Here is an 11,108-nt window from a genome sequence, read left to right as displayed (position 1 = left end):
TAGGTGGGGAGACCCAGACCCAGTATTCCAAATGCAGTCTCATGGAGCCCTACATAAATGGATCAAGATGTCGCTTCTCTTGTACTCAAATCTTCTTTCAATAAAGGACAACATATCGTTGACCTTCCTAATGACTCCCTGAATCTGCAGATTATTTTCAGTGATTCGTGCTTAAGGACACCTAGACCCTTCAGAACACCAACACCTTGCAACCTATCATCGTTTAAAAAATACTCTGTTTTTCCATGCTTTCTACCAAAGTGGATGACCTCACATATCTCCACATTATATTCCATTTGCATGTCCTTGCCTATTCATTTAACCTATCCATATCCCTCCTCACATCCCACACTGCCACCCAGCATCTCAGTATCATCAGGAGACATTGAAATACTACAAACCATTGATGTTGATTGTGCACAGCTGGGGCCCTAACATCAGTCCCTGAGGTGACCACTGGTTACAGTCTCCCAGTTAGAAAATGAACTGTTTCTTCCTCTGATAACCAATCGCCACTCAATGCTAGTAGCGTCGATGCCGTGCACCCTAATTTTCTTTACTCTTCATTTGTGTGACACTTTATTGAAGATCTTTAGAAAGTCTCAATACATCACATCAATTAGTTCCACCTTATCTAATCTGCCAGTTACGTCCTCCAAAAATTCTAACAAAATCTGTCAAACATTATTCCCCTTTCATAAATCCATGTTGACTTTGCCCAAATCTATTATTAATTTCCAAGTGCCCTTTACCAATTCCTTAATAATAAATTCCAGCATTTCTACTGGTCTGTAGTTCCTCATTTCCTCTGTCTCTCTGTGCTTCAATAGTGGGGCTGCATTTGCTAACTTCCTGTCCCGGGTGTATGGAATCTTTGGAAGATGACAACCAGTGCATCCATTATGTCCATCGTCACCTCTTCCAAAACCCTGAGATGCAGGCCATCAGGTCCTGGGGGTTCCAGTCCCATTCATTTCTCCTTTCACTAATGTTAATCTCAATGAGCTCTTCATTCGCACCAGACCCATAGAATGACACAGCACAGGAGGAGGCTACTCTGCCCATCCTCCTATTTCTGATTCTTTGAGGGAACCATCCAAGTAATCTCACCCCATGAACACACGCCCACTAAGCATCTGTCTGGGTTTCTTGCAGCTAGGGCCTCACCTCCTGATTCTTCAAGGTCTTTCTCCCATCTGCAAGGCATGAATCAGGTGTGTGATGGAACACTCTCCACCTGTCTTAACGTGTGTGACTCCAAACCTCAACACAATCCAAGAGAGTAGCTCCCCAACCATCACCCCAAACACTCCTTCCCTCCATCACTGCTGTTCTAATGTGCGCCATTTACAAAATGGTGGGGTGTGGAGAACTGTCATAAAATGGATTGAGCTGAAGGAGTAGCCATGAGGTTACTGAATGCACTGAAGGGCTGAATGGCCTCCTCTGCTCCTGCTTCTTACTATCTGCACAGCGTTAGTAGCGTCCTGTACCTGGTGATGGGAATCAGTGTTGGACCAAGATCTGCCAACTTTAGTAAGCCGACTCAGCTTGTAAAGAAATCTTGGCTGAGCTTTTAAGGAGAGGGATTGACTAGTGTAGGTGCGGAGTGATGCTGAATTTGAGCAAGTCTAGGCTATGATCAGGCTCAGTGGCGACCACTCTCACCACTGAAGGTTGTGGGTTCAAATCCCACTCCAGAGACTTGAGCCTATGATAGAAGTAGATACAATTATGAGAGGCATAGACAGGGGAGACAGTCAGAGCCTTTCCCAGGGTGAAAGTGTCAAACACTAGAGGGCATAGGTTTGAGGTGAGAGGGGGAAGGAGTAAAGGAGGTTTACCAGGCAAGTTTTTTTTTACAGAGAGTGGTGGGTGCCTGGGACATGTTGCCAAGGTAAGATACAATAGCAACGTTTAAGAGGCATTTATACAGGGAATAGACCTCATGCAGGCAGATATGCAGTTTAAATTGGCATCATGGTCAGCACAGACATGGTGGGCTGAAGGGCCTGTTCCTGTGCTGTACTGTTCTATGACCTAGGCTGAACTTCCCGGTCAAGTACCAAGGGAAGTGCTGCACTGTTACAGGTACCACCTTTCAGATGAACTGTTACACCAAGGTCCCACCAACCCTCTCAGTGCAATGTAACATGGGGACAAGGAGGGGAGATCTCCCCAGTGTCCCAGGCAACACCTCTCCTCCATTCAGCAGAAACAACATAAAGATTACTAAACCAATTCTTTACAATATCTAGATAGCAAAATCACCACAGAGCAAAATGCAAAAGCTGCTAAAGAATTCATGAACATTGTTATTGCATTTTGTGGCAATATTGCTTGCCACATGGAAACAATTTGATTAATTACATTTTTAGTGGCTGGTAAACCGTCAGAATTGGATATCCTCTGCCAGAGGCTGGGCTTGGCCATTTTAGGTCTCACCTTTTCCATCGTGGACGACGACCACAACTTTTTGTCCGTTCACCATCATCTCACCCTCAGAGTACAACCTCAACTCATACTGTCCAGAATCACTGGCTAAAACGGGCTGGAGCACCAGCGAACAGTTCCCCTTGGGAATAAGTGAGATAAACATTTGAGCACGGCCTTCATATGGGTTAGGCTCAATGACAGGCTCCAGCACAGAGCCTACCACTCGGTAAATGGGTCGGTAGTAACTGCTGGGCTCTCCAATGACTCCCCATTCCAATCGCAGATTGTTGGATTGGATGGCTTCATCCGCTCTGAAGGAACATGGGATGAGGAGCCGATCGCCTTCATTTGCCTCAAACCTGGTTTTAGGCATCTGGATGTCTTCGATATCTAAAGCTGATGTGGAAAGAGTTGTTAAGAATAGTTAGTGATAAAGTACCAACAGTAATCTATCATTCTTTGGACTTCAGGCATAGAGTCATAGAGTGATACAGCATGGAAAGAGGCCCTTCAGCCCAACTCATCCATGCTGACCATGGTGCCCACAAGTTAGTCCTATTTACCCGTGTCTGGCCCATATCCCTCTAATCCCTCCTATCCATGTACCTGTCCAAATGTCTTTTAAAAGCAGATGAACTTTTCTTAGCTATCGTGAGCTGGAAATTCCCAGCAGTGAACGTAGTGGACAGTTACTCACCTGAGGACATCCAAAGCTCTGGGGACCATGTCCTAACTGGCACCCTGACCCATTCACTCACCACCACAGACTGGCTCTCATCCTGGGAAGGGCCCAACTTTAAAATTCTTACACATGGCCTTGCTCACAGATAGCAACAAAATGCAGGGCCAGTTTAAGCTGGGTACTTCTGTTACAATAATAAGAGGCAAATATTTGCTCAAGGCACTGGGAACAACTCCCTATACTCTCTTGATTTTGAAATAGTTTCACAGGACCTTTAACTCCCACCTGAGAGGGGAGCCTGGACCTTGGTGTGTTGCCCCGTTTGAAAGGTGACACCTGAAAGAGCAGCATTTCGTCAGTGCTTCACTGGGAGATGTCATTTGGGAGTGGATCATGGGCTGAACACCCTTGAGTACAACTTCAACCCTCAAACGCCTGGGCCACAGCGGTTGCTGCCACCCACTGGGTCACGTTTGACATCTGCCACCAATACTCAAAGTGTAACTATTTCCCAACTATTTGCTTCATTGGATGGAAAATTTCCCTGAGGACATCTCCTGCTTGTGTCATAGTCCCAACGGAATCTCTATGACTGTACATAGATTCAGCTAGCTGGAAGGTGAGCAAGTTCTAGGGTTCCAGCAGTGTTATAATAAGAACTTTCATTAAATAGCACTCCCAAGGTACTAGAACGTTGCCAGGTACTTCACAGAAATTGCCATTGAGGTACGTAAGGAGATATTGGGACCAGTGACCATAGAAACTCAGTCAAAGTGCTGGGTTTTAAGGAACTTCCATCAAAGGGGGGATAGGTGGAAAGGTACAGGGTGGGGGGAGGGAGGGGGGGAGTTCCATTGCTTATGGTATGAAAGGCACAACAACTGAGGCGGAGCCACGGAATGTGGGGATGGAGAAATATAAGCAACATTTCCGCCATATGAAACTCTTGCGGGGAGAGTTACCTCAATGAGCCCTAGAGCCACCAGTTAACACAGATAGATTAGAAAATCTCAACTCATGGTTGATATTAACTTAAAATTGGACTCATTAATTATCCTCTGTGGTCAGAAGACTACGTGGCTGCCTGCTATCTACTGAAACAATATTGTTGACCAGAGGTGAAAAACACGATGATGCTGGAGGAACTCATCAGGCCAGGCAGTGTCCGTGGAGAAAAGCAGGCGGTCAACGTTGCGGGTCAGGACCCTTCTTCAGGACTGAAGATAGGAAAAGGGGAAGCCCGACATATAGGAGGGAAAAGCAGAGCAGTGAGCGGTGGACAAAAGAGGGGAGGTGGGGTGGGAACAGGGTGGTGACAGGTAGATGCAGGTAAGAGATGGTGATGGGCAGGTGTGGGGGAGGAGGGGAGAGCAGATCCACCGGGGGATGGGTCAGAGGGAAGGAGAGAGGAAAACACAGGTAGAAAAAAAGAGGCTAGGTGAAGGGAGAAGAGGAGAAGCATGGTGGGGGGTGCGGGGGGGGATGTGGGGAAGTGGGGTGGGGATTACCTGAAGTGGGAGAATTCAACGTTCATGCCGTTGGGCTGCGAGGTTCCCAGACGGAAAATGAGGTGCTGTTCCTCCAGTTTGCGCTTGGACTTCTCCTGGCAGTGGAGGAGGCCGAGGACTGACATCTCAGTGACAGTGTGGGAGGGGGAGTTGAAGTGACCGGCGACGGGGAGATGCAGGTCGCGGTTACGGACGGAGCGCAGGTGTTCTGCGAAACGGTCCTGTCCCGAAACGTTGACCGCCTGCTTTTCTCCACGGATGCTGCCTGGCCTGCTGAGTTCCTCCAGCATCGTCGTGTTTTTCATCCAGATTCCAGCATCTGCAGTCCGTTGTTTCTCTTGTTGACCAGAGGTAAGTGACAGGCAGCCAGCCACAGGCAAAGGGAACTCTGTCCTTGTGTGTGCGCCATGAAGTGTTTTCTGCCTTTGATGTGATGCACCAGGAGGCACTCTGGTACTACAGTCATAAATCACACTGGTTCATTTTACACAGAATGCATGAACAATTTTGCAGCAGGGTTCAGCTATTTCCAACACTAATTTCGTTTGGAAAGATAATGGATATATGCAGTTTAGAAGAAAGAATCCACTTCCAAGCTCATTGCCCTTTAGTTAACTGACATTAGAATTGCCTTACAGTGGGAAGATGTCCCTCTGGTGTTCAGTTAGCCTTTATTTGCTCTGCACTGTTGCTCAAGGACTCTACATCAGATTCACACTGAGCTCAGAGAAGCCAAGTGTGGTCTAACCAAGCATCAATATAGTTGGCTATAACTTCCCTAACTTTCAATGTTGGGTCCCTTTTCAATTGAGAAAAAAAAGCTGAGTGGTGTCCCAGTAGAGGTCTTTAAAACAAAGTGTGTTGTTCCTCCAGGAGGGGAGTCTGGAGAATTGGTAATGGAAAACAAGGAGGTGGAAGATGAATTAAATTATTATTCTACATCAGCTTTCACTATCATCCCAGATCAGGATTTAGAAGGGAGGGAGGAACTCAGGAAAATTACAGTCACTGGAGCAGTAGTTTTGAGAAGCTTGTTGGAGATGTGGGCTGACAGGTCTCTGGGTCCTGGAGTGATGAGTCAGAGAGTTTATGTGGCAACACACAGTGCTGGAGGAACTCAGCGGGTCAGGCAGCATCTGCGGAGGGAAATGGACAGTTGACGTTTCGGGTCAAGACCCTTCATCTGGACTGTTGCTCCAGAGTCCAGCATTGCAGTCTCTTGTGTTTCCAGAGTTTAGGTGTTAGTTTTAATTTTCCAAAATTCCCTAGATCCCAGAAAGCAAATTTAACTCCTTTGTTCAATAAGGGAGAGAGACAGAAAGCAGAAATGTATGAGGAGCGTCTGATGTCTCTGTGCCTGTACTCAGTGGAGTTCAGAAGGATGAGGGGGGGATCTCATTGAAAGACTGAATACAGAAAGGCCTGGATAGAATGGACATGGATAGGATGTTTCCATTAGTGGGAGAGTTCAGGATCCGAGGGCACAGCCTCAGAATTAAGCGACACCCTTTAGAACTAAGATGAGGAGGAATTTCTTCAGCCATGGGGTGGTGAATCTGTGGAATTCATTGCCACAGAGGGCTGTGGAGGCCAAGTCATTGGGTGTATTTAAGGCAGAGGTTGATAGGTTCTTGATTGGTGAGGGGGTTAAGGGTTACAGGGAGAAGGTGGGAGAATGGGGTTGAAAAAAAATCAGCCGTGATTGAACGGCAGAGCAGACTCAATGGGCCGAATGGTCTAATTCTGCTCTTATATCTTATGGTGTAAACTACGAACCAGTTAGTTTAACGTCTGTAATCAGGGAAATGTTAGAAGCTAAACTTAGAAAAACCTCACTTGCATCTCCACTTATGCCTGGTAACCTTTCACCCCTGAAATAGAGAGATTTATGTTACAGTTATGTAAGACATTGGTGAGACCACCTTTGGAGCAGTGTGTACAGTTTTGGTCACCCTGTGTTAGGAAAGATGTTATTAAACTAGAAAGAGTGCAGAAAAAATTTACCAGGATGTTGCCTGGACTTGGGGGCCTGAGTTACAAGGAGAGGTTGTGTAGACTAGGACTTTATTCCCTGGAATGTAGGAGATTGAGGGGTGACCTGATAGAGGTGTATAAGATCATAAGGGGCATAGACAGGGTGAAAACACACAGTCTTTTTCCCAGGGAGGGGGAGCTAAAAACAAGAGAGCATAGGTTTAAGATCAGAGGTGAGAGATTTAGAGGGGACATCAGGGGCAGCTTCTTCACACAAAGGGTGGTGCGTATTTGGAATGAGCTGCCAGAAATAATGGTTGAAGCGGGCACATTAGTGATGTTTAAAAGCCATCTAGATAAGTACATGGATAGGAGAGGTATAGAGGGCTATGGGCCAAACGTGGGCAGATGGGACTAGCTCACTGGGCAACACAGTCAGCATGGAAGAGTTGGGCTGAATGGCCTGTTTCCATGCTGTATAACTCTATGATTTAACCTCTCTGTACCTCCAGTTTGTAGCCGCATTGCATCCTTTTCACAACTTCCTTCCATTGTGTATGTGTGTGTGTGTGTGTCAGTGCGTCTCTGTGTGTTTGTGAGTGCGTCTGTGTGTGTGTGTGTGTGTGTCAGTGCGTCTGTGTGTGTGTGTGTATGTGTGTGTGTGTGTGTCAGTGTGTGTGTGTGTGTGCGGGTGTGTGTGCGTGTGTGAGATCAGCAAATTTAGCAGCTACAGTAGGTGGGGGCTGGAACAAAATGGTTTGCCACGTGGTTGTGGGGATGGGATCAGAGCTGCACCTTTGGCAAATTCAACCAATTATATACACGTTGTAAAAACCCTCAGCCCCAGCACCCATCCCTATAGCACACCTCTTGTTGCATCTCACTAACCAGAAAAGGCCCATTTGTGCCTACTGTTTGCTGTTAGCCTGCTAATCTTCTGTCAATGCCAGATGTGATTTGTGGTGAGAGACCAGCCCTGGAGTGTGTTTGAATGGTTGAGCTGGTGACAAAGCCCTGGATATGTGTTTAGGCAGCAGATCATCCATCACTAAGGATCCTCACCACCCAGGACATGCCCTCTTCTTGTTACTACCATTGGGGAGGAGGTACAGGAGCCTGAAGACCCACACTCAACGATTCAGGAGCAGCTTCTTCCCCTCCGCCATCAGATTTCTGAACGGTCCATGAACCCGTGAACACTACCTCATTATTCCTTTTTTTCACTATTTATTTATTTTGTAATTTATAATAATTTTATGTCTTTGCACCGTACTGCTGCTGTAAAACAACACATTTCCACTACAGATAAGTCAGTGATCGGTAGAGGTCCCAACTAGAGAGAATGCGATACTGGATCTCCTCTTAGGGAATGAGACGGGGCAGGTGACAGAAGTGAGTGTAGGGAAACATTTTGGATCTAGTGATCATAATTCATGAGTTTCAAGATAATCATGGAGAAGGATATGACTGGTCCTAGGGTTAAGATTCTAAACTGGAGGAAGGCCGATTTTGATGGCATCAGAAGGGATCGGGCAGGCGCGCATTGGGATCGGTTGTTTTCCGGCAAAGAGATGCTTGGTAAGTGGGAGGCTTTCAGAAGTGAAATATTGAGAGCACAGAATCTGTATGTTCCTGTTAGAATAAAAGGCAAGGCCAATAGGTTTAGGGAACCTTGGTTATCGAGGGATATTGAGGCCCTGGTAAAGAAAAAGGAGGAGGTGCATGTCAGGTACAGGCAGTTAGGATCAAATGAGGTGCTTGAGGAGTATAAGAAATGCAAGAGAACACTTGAGAGAGAAATCAGGAGGGCAAAAAGAGGACATGAGGTTGCTCTGGCAGACAGGGTGAAAGAGAATCCCAAGGGTTTCTATAGCGATATCAAGAGCTAAAGGATAGCAAGGGACAAAATTGGTCCTCTTGAAGATCAGCGTGGTCATCAATGCATGGAACTGAAAGAGATGGGGGAGATTTTAAATGGATTTTTTGCATCTGTGTTTACTCGGGAGACAGACACAGAGACTATAGAACTGAGGCAAAAGAGTAGTGAGGTCATGGACTGTATCTGGATTACGGAGGAGGAGGTGCTGGCTGTCTTGAGGCGAATGAAGGTGACTAAATCTCCAGGGCCTAACGAGGTATCTCCTTGGACCTTGTGGGAAGCTAGTGCAGAAATTGCAGGGGCCCTGGCAGAGATATTTAAAATGTCCTTAGCCACGGGTGAGGTGCCGGAGGACTGGAGGATAGCTAATGTTGTTCCGTTGTTTAAGAAAGGCTCTAAGAATAAGCTGGGAAATTATAGGCTGGTGATCCAGATGTCAGTCATGTTAAATTATTGGAAGGTATTCTGAGGGACAGGATATTTAAGTATTTGGATAGACAGGGCCTGATTAGGGAATAGTCAACATGCATGGCAGGTCATGTCTAACCAATCTTACAGAGGTCTTTGAGGAGGTTACCAAGAAGGTTGATGAAGGATAGGCGGTGGACGTTGTCTACATGGACTTTAGCAAGGCCTTTGACAGAGTCCCGCATGGGAGGCTGGTCTAGAGGTTAAGTCACTTGGCATTCAGGATGAGGTAGTGAATTGGATTCAACGTTAACTTAGTGGGAGAAGCCAGAGAAGGATAGTAGATGGTTGTCTCTCTGACTAGAGGCCTGTGACTAGTGGTGAGCTGCAGGGATCAGTGCTGGGTCTGTTGTTGTTTATCATCTATATTGATGATTTAGATGATAATGTGGTAAACTGGATCAGCAAATTTTCAGATGACACCAAGATTGGGGTCGTAGTGGACAGCGAGGAAGGTTATCAAAGCTTGCAAATTGATCTGGACCAGCTGGGAAAATGGGCTGAAAAATGGCAGATGGAATTTAATGCAGACAAGTGTGAGGTGTTGCACTTTGGGAGGACAAACCAGGGTAAGACTTACACAGTGAATTGTAGAGCTCTGAGGTGTGCGGTAGAACAAAGGGACCTGGGAATACAGGTCCATAGTTCCCTGAAAGTGGCGTCACAGGTAAATAGGGTCAAAAGGAGAGCTTTTGGCACATTGGCCTTCATAAATCAGGGCATTGAGTACAGGAGTTGGGATGTTATGTTGAAGTTGTACAAGATGTTGGTGAGGCCAAAGTTAGACTATTGTGTGCAGTTCTGGTCACCTACCTACAGGAAAGATATCAATAAGCTTGAAAGAGTCCAGAGAAAATTTACACGGATGTTGCTGGGAATTGAGGACCTGAGTTACAGGGAAAGGTTGAATAGGTTAGGACTTTATTCCCTGGAGCGCAGGAGAATGAGGGGAGATCTTATAGAGGTATACAAAATTATGAGGGGTTTCGATAGGGTGAATGCATGCAGGCTTTCTCCCCTCAGGTCGCGTGAGCCTAGAACTAGAGGTCATAGGTTTAGGGTGAAAGGTGAAATACTTAAGGGGAATCTGAGGGGGAACTTCTTCACTCAGAGGGTGGTGCGAGTGTGGAACGAGCTGCCAGCGGAAGTGGTGGATGTGGGTTCATTGTAACATTTAAGAGAGGTTTGGATAGGTACATGGATGGGGGGGTGGGGGTTTGGAGGGATATGGTCCGGGTGCAGGTAGATGGGACTAGGCAGAAGATCAGGTCGGCATGGACTAGATGGGCAGAATGGCCCGTTTCTGTGCTGCAGTGCTCTATGACTCTATGATAATAAACCTGATTCTGATAATTGACAACTGACAATGCGAAAGAGGTGATGCTGGTGATACTGAACTTGCCCCGAGGACTGTCTTAGATATTATTTCTGTGAAACAGAGACCTGCTGTTATAGGAAGGTTTTTGGGAACCACAAATCTCAAACAAGCTGCACGACACCTATCTTTTTGGCTGGAAAAACAGCAAAAGAAAAATCAGTTCAAATGCATTGTGATCCTGCGGGTAACACTTCACAAAATATTGTGACAATAACTCTACAGGATGACACTGAGCAACAGGCCATTCGGCCCAACCAGTCCATTCTCCACCGGAGCCCCTGTGTGAACCTGCTGGAGGGAGCTCCGTCCCTCTGGTCTGTACCTGAAGCAGCCTGCAGGAAGAATGTGAGGATCCAGAGTCGAGGGTAGACGTGCATTTTACAGGGTGTCTCAGCCGTAAGCCATGTTGGGCCGTGCTGTGTGTTGGCGGACGCCGGCCAGCCGGCCAGCACCTCCGGACAACGGCCCATTGTGACGGGCCGGCATTCGGAACCTGGAACCCGGGGTAACAGAAACCAGGGAGACACAATGAAACCATCCTTCGCAACACTGTGTCCGCCCGGCTCAGCTCAATGTAAACCAAGCCGGCGCTGAGATCACCGGCCGCTGCATGTTGCAAAGATTGTGCAAGGCTGTCCTGGGGTCCACCTGGGTCCCCCGGGCCGGCACAGACTGTGAGAGCGCCGCAGAGTGTGGCCACAGTCAGGGGCCCAATCCAGCGGGCACTAGGACCTGCAGCGGGCATTGGCGAGTGGAGACAAACGATTTGCCACGGGGTGGCGG

The sequence above is a fragment of the Pristis pectinata genome, chromosome 17, assembly GCF_009764475.1.
Source record: "Pristis pectinata isolate sPriPec2 chromosome 17, sPriPec2.1.pri, whole genome shotgun sequence".
Classification (NCBI taxonomy): domain Eukaryota; kingdom Metazoa; phylum Chordata; class Chondrichthyes; order Rhinopristiformes; family Pristidae; genus Pristis; species Pristis pectinata.
The sequence above is the reverse complement of the archived record's forward strand: the minus strand, read 5'-3'. Positions refer to the sequence as shown.